The sequence below is a fragment of the Cervus elaphus genome, chromosome 18, assembly GCF_910594005.1.
Source record: "Cervus elaphus chromosome 18, mCerEla1.1, whole genome shotgun sequence".
NCBI lineage: Eukaryota > Metazoa > Chordata > Mammalia > Artiodactyla > Cervidae > Cervus > Cervus elaphus.
In genome coordinates this window covers 38,546,924-38,553,201 of record NC_057832.1, presented here as the reverse complement: position 1 = coordinate 38,553,201, position 6,278 = coordinate 38,546,924, and positions in this window count along the sequence as shown.

Below are 6,278 nucleotides of genomic sequence, written 5' to 3'. Positions count from 1 at the left end.
TTGGACACGACTGAGCGACTTCACCTTTTTTCTTTCTTAGTAGTCTCAGGTGCTTTTTTTGCATAGCATTTATCTTCTTAGTTACATCCCATATTTGTGTGACTTTGATAAACCTCTGTGCCTATTAGAATTAAATTGCTTGGTAACAGGGTTCCTGTCTGCATTTGTTCATGGCTATTTCTAAACTCATCTCTGAGATACCTGGAAAAAACTCCCCCAAAACCCTAGCTGTACTCTGTGTCTGTTTTGATCCCAGAGGAGTGGGAGATGAGGTGGTTAAAAAGCTGAAAATTCAGAGCTAAATTTTTCTAGATAAGAGAGTTATTATCTTTTTAGCTTTATTCCAAGTTGCCTGAGAAAAGCAAGTTTACATGTTCTTAACATGACAAGAAATACTGACCCACTTGTTCTCTGAGCCCTATAGGGAGTAGAAACCTCAGCATCTTACAATCTTATGATTAAATGGCATGGGGCTGTGATTTTTGTACTCTGCAAGTGAGATGAAGCTAAAAGTGATTAAGCCATTTTGAATACATTTCCACAAACAATAAAACCTTCCTTGAATGACTGCAAAACTGTTAGGGATTCTTGGTGAAGACATACAGATTACTGCATGTCCCATGGCATTATGGGACAAAGGTTCAAATGGTCTTTTAATTGCAAAAGTCAAATTCAAGCTTTTGGACACAATTTTTAGCTGAGTCTTTGTTGTAGACAGTTCATGAATGTGTTCTTTGAATTTTGTGGAGTGATGACAGGATTTCCCTGTGTCCAATTTATTGCATGGATAGTGAATGACTTAAATTCTTTTCTTGACTTTATGCTGTTAACCTCCTCCTAGTAAGATATGAGTCAATCAGTGATCTCATACAACTAATAGTGTGATTAGATCAGGAATGACAGGACTGCTATGGGAGAGGGCTATCTGCATTGTATATTGTTCTTTCATGTTTATAGCTGCATCAGATTGTGTGTTTAAAAAGTGATCACAAACCTATTTCCAGTTCCATATGCTCCTCCAAAACTTTGCCATATGCCCTCAAGGGTTGAGATTTTGCTCCTCTCTTTGAAACGGTGACATTTTGTGGCTCTCTTGACAAAAAGAAGGTGGTGGAAGTGACACTTGCTGACTAAAAGGGGAGATAAAAAAATGTGATATGGCTTCTACCTAGTTTATTCTCTCTCAGGGTGGTCACCCTTGCAACCCAGCAACCATGTTGTGAAGAAACTTAACCCACAGGGACAGGCCAGGGCTAGATTTATCAGCCCACAGACTCATCTGAGGTCTCAGCTTATTGCCATTATCAGCTCGCATATGAGTCACCCTTTGTTGATTCTAGCTCTAGCCTTTAAGTTCTCCCAGATGAAGCCAGGCAGTGCAGAGATAAGATAAGGAGTTCCCACAAAGCCCTGTCCAAATTGCAGGCTCTGTAAGCAAAATAACTGCTGTTATAAGACATTAAGTTTTCAGGTGGCTTGTTACACAGAAGTCGGTAACTGGAGAAATAAGCCTAAGTAGGGAGCAAATCATTCTATGTAATCTTGCCTCTGTGCTTTTGTTGATTCTATTTCTTGGGCCTGAAATACTCTGTATTTTCTTCCTCTCCCATTTCTTTCACTTACCTAACCTTCCTGCTTAGTCTTCTTGAATCAACTCAGGACTTAATCTCTTTAGGAAGTCATTCATAGTCCTTAGTCAAATGTCCTTCCTGTGTGTGTAAACCTCATCAGCAGGTCTAGTCACATGGGCTGTCTGGTTCCATTTGAGTTTCTGATGTCTGTACCTATTGGCACATTCATCTTTGTACCGTTAATCTTTCAACACTCAGGGCCTAACATAGTGCCTGGCTCCACCATCTACTACCTGGTGTGAATTTAGCCAAATTAATAATCATGTCTGAGACTCCCTTTCTTTATCTGTGAAAGGAAATAAAAACTCCAACTCATAATGTTTTGTGAGGATTAGTGGGTAAAGTCATCTAAGATACTGACACATGGTATCATCAAATGCTACCTAAGTGTAGCTATTACAGTTCTTGGAATAACCTCAGCATAGGAGAAACACCCATACTTATCCAACAAATAATGTTCTTTTTTGAGATACATTAGTCAGAGTTCTTGATCCCGCTTTCCTACTCCTCTGTAGAGGAGCTTGGAACCCATTTACCCTTTCCCCACAATATAATTTTCTTTATACACCACCCACAGAGGGAGGGCATGTGTAGCTTTGAAAGGAAACAGTTGGAATGATAAATGGATTTTGAAACTTAGAGCAGAGGTGAAATTCTTAGGAACCAAGTGCTTGAGACACATAAGGCACTTTAAAGTTCAAGTTCTTGGCTTTGGGTATTAGAATCCAAGGTCCTGAAGGTGATAAAGCATGGAGATTATGCCAAAATCAAAGAATGTATGATGATGTAAGAGCTAATGAGAGAGACCTAAATCCTGCTCTGCATTCCCTCACTCCCACACCCTAAGCAGAAAGAAATTGGTACATCACTTCCCAGGGTTCCAAGGTGTAACCAGGGAGACTGGAATACTGTTAGAAGCCCCTTGGGGGCTTTCCTGGTTGTCCAGTGGTTAAGAATCCATTTTGCAATGCAAGGGACACCGGTTCAACCCCTGGTCCTGGAAGAGCCCGTGTGCCACAGAGTAACCTAAGCCTGTGTGCCATAGTTACTGAGCCCACACATTGCAACTACTGCAGCTTGCACACCCTAGAGCCTGTACTGTACAAGAGAAGCTCGTGCACCGCAGTGAGGAGTAGCCCCCACTGGCCACAACCAGAGAAAGCCTTGTGCAGCAGTGAAGACCCAGCACAGCCTAAAAATAAAATAAAGGGAAACCCCTTGTTTATCATGGGGCTGAAGTAGCAGACCAGCCATGGCCTGATGAAGAGCCTTATCTAATATCTCCGAGGATCTCCTCTGAGTCTTGTGTACCCCAAGAGTGAGAGAAAGGATCCAGTGGAAATGCAGAGATTCAATGGACTTGAAAGAACTTGGACATGAAAGGAAGACATGGGGGTGTGTATGTGTTTGTATGTGTTTGCTAGAGGCTGTTTGACACTAGCACCTGCCAGCCCATGACAGTAAACAGCTGTTGAAGAGATTTACAGCTCAGCAGATACCAGACACTGAAATAGTTACTTTTTTTCTTGGTAGGATTGGTGTAAATTCCCAGTTGTGGGTGAGTAATTTGAATAGTCTATTCTGGCAGACTTTTTTTGTCTTTAATTACTCCTTCTTTAGAACAGAAGGAGTCTTGCGGTCTTCAAGTAAATGGACAGCATGGTGATACTCAGCTGATTGCAGCAGTACCCCTCTGTAAGCTCAGTGGATTTAAGAGAATCTAGTGACCATTTCCTTTTGATGGCCCTTCCCACAGCATGAATCTATTCAATGTTGTTTCCCAACCAACTTAACCAGCTCCTCCCCAAGAAACCATTGCACAGGCTTTTGTGGAGGCCAGCAGAAATATCCCTCTTCCGAAGACCTGCTGCTTCGTTAGGACTTGTAGCCCTCAACAACATCGACCTTATCACTGTAATCTGGGAAAGCACATGTTGTTCTCAACAATCTTGGCAACAGGCTTTATGAGAAAATTTTGTGGAAGTTGTCTTTTCCGGTTATAGTTAAACCACCAGGGTCAGTTTCTACTTTGCACTCATGATCTAATGATGAATATAGTTGCAAAGTCTGTAATATTCAGAGGTAAAATGCTCTAAACGCTGAATCATGTGCAAATCAGAAGAGAAGCACTATAGGGGAAGTTGTATAGCGGAGTAATTCCAAGAGGGAGTATTACCAGATTATCTAGTTTCTTGAACCTAGCTCCAAGTTAACGAGCTCGGAGATATCCGAGAAAGATAATTTACTTCTCTGTTCTTCAGTTTTGTGTTCTAGAAGATAGACAAAAAAGCACTTTGTCTGTGGGATTTGGGTTTAAATGACAAGTGGCTACAATGCACAGTGACTGGCTTTTTGTGAGTTCTCAATGAATGTCGGCCATTACTATCATATTTATTATTTCTAGCATTTCTGATGGTAGCAGAAAATGTTGATTGCTTGTCTATAGTCACATCCTGCTTCTCTATCTTCCTTTTAACCTGAGTACTGATTTTGTGTATTTATCTGGGAGCTATGTGCTGATAAATCTTGATTGAAAACCTTCTCACTAATATTTCCCCTCTATTTCTGATGGCACGTCCCTACCTGCTTGAAGGTAGGCACAGCCATATGACTTGCTGTGGTGAAAGAAATAAGAGATGATGCTTGTTACTTCAGTCAGTGGCGTTCCAGAAAGTCCCAGCTGTGAAAAATGGGTACAGAAACCCCTGCCAAAATGTAAGACATATAGCATGCATGAAAAATAAACTTTTCAGTTTCACACCGCTGAAGTAACTGGAATGTATTTGTCATCTGTTACCATAGCTTTCCTTGGCCTACCCCAACTAGTATAGACAAGCAGATTCCATAAAACCTATTTCACTATTAGATAACTGTTTTGTATTGCATACTTATGTCACTTAAAAAGTTCATTTTTTTAAAGAAATAAATTGTTGATTTGTTTTCACAGTCAACTATTTTTTTTGTGTAAATTCCCATAAATTATTAATTCATAGTTGTTTTGTTCATATCATGTCACACTGATTTTAGCTTTTGCTTTGAGAGTTTTGTGGCCATTATTTCTAACAAGCTCAGTCTGCGTGTGTCAAAATTTGCAGATATAAGTTCCAGTAGGAAGATGTGAATATTCTTTAATATTTTAATCAATAATAAAGGAAGTAGTACATACAGAGGAAACAGTACATAAAACAAACTCAGGGACTTGATGGATGGATTCCAAAACTGCCTCTATCACTAGTGGCTGTGTTATTTGGGATAAGTTTCTTAACTTTCTCTGTTTTACTGCTCTCATCTTTTAAAAAAGGGTGAGGGAAGGGTATTGTTAATACCTAACTCATAGGATGTTTTATAATGGCCTATGATAATTCTGTGATTAATTCTATGATAATTAATTGTTCATTTTACTGTATTTTACTTTATTGCACTTTGCAGATACTATTATTACAAATGGAAGATTTGTGGCAATTTTGTGCCGATCAAATTATCAATACCATTTTTTCCAACAGCATTTGCTCACTTTCCTGGTGGCTCAGATGGTAAAGCATCTGTCTGCAATGCAGGAGACCCAGGTTCGATCCCTGGGTTGGGAAGATCCCCTGGAGAAGGAAATGGCAACCGACTCCAGTCCTCTTGCCTGGAAGAATCCCATGGATGGAGGCTCTAATGTAAGCAATCTTGGTTTGAACATATTACTGTAAATTTACTTCAAAGAGTGATCTCATACTTAGCATGAACAACTTCTAAATGGAAAAGGTTGAAGGAATGCTGTTCAAAGAATAAATATTAGAGGAATTTCGATCATTTCCTGTTTTGGAGCTACACAGAGTATGCAGGAAAGTTGTGCTTTTGTTGACTTTGGTTAAAAGTTTGACCTCATCTCTTCCTTTCTCTGTTAAGGTTAATCTCATAATCTTTAGGTAATTTGACAGTGAACATTCACCTCCAAAAAGTAACAGCAATAGTTGTGAAATAACTCTTTATGTATAAGCATGTTTATAGAATAGAATCAGACAATTGGTTTTAGGATTGGGCTAAGCGATACATGGTGTGAATTTTTGTGGGCACAAAAAGGTGATAAAATTTCTTATTGAGAAGCCCATCTCACACTAGTGAGATGCCTGAAATTGTCATCACTGATTTTCTAAGTAGTTTCCACTTCTTATTAATAGATATGGAGATCTGTGAAGTGCTGCATACACATACACATTTTTTAAAAAGTACACAATTGTGTACTGACCTACCTCTTGAGAAATCTTCATTCAGGCCAAGAAGCAACAGTTACAATTGGACACGGAAAAACAGACTGGTTCCAAATCAGGAAAGGAGTACGTCAAGGCTATATACTGTCACCCTGCTTATTTAATTTATATGCAGAGTACATTATGAGAAATGCTGGGCTGGATGAAGCACAAGCTGGAATCAAGATTGCTGGGAGAAATATCAATAACCTCAGATATGCAGATGACTCCATTCTTGTGACAGAAAACGAAGAAGAACTAAAGAGCCTCATGATGAAACTGAAAGAGGAGAGTGAAAAGCTGGCTTAAAATTCAGCATTCAGAAAACTAAGATCATGGCATCTGGTTCCATCACTTTATGGCAAATAGATGGGGAAACAATGGAAACAGAGACTTTATTTTTTGGGGCTCC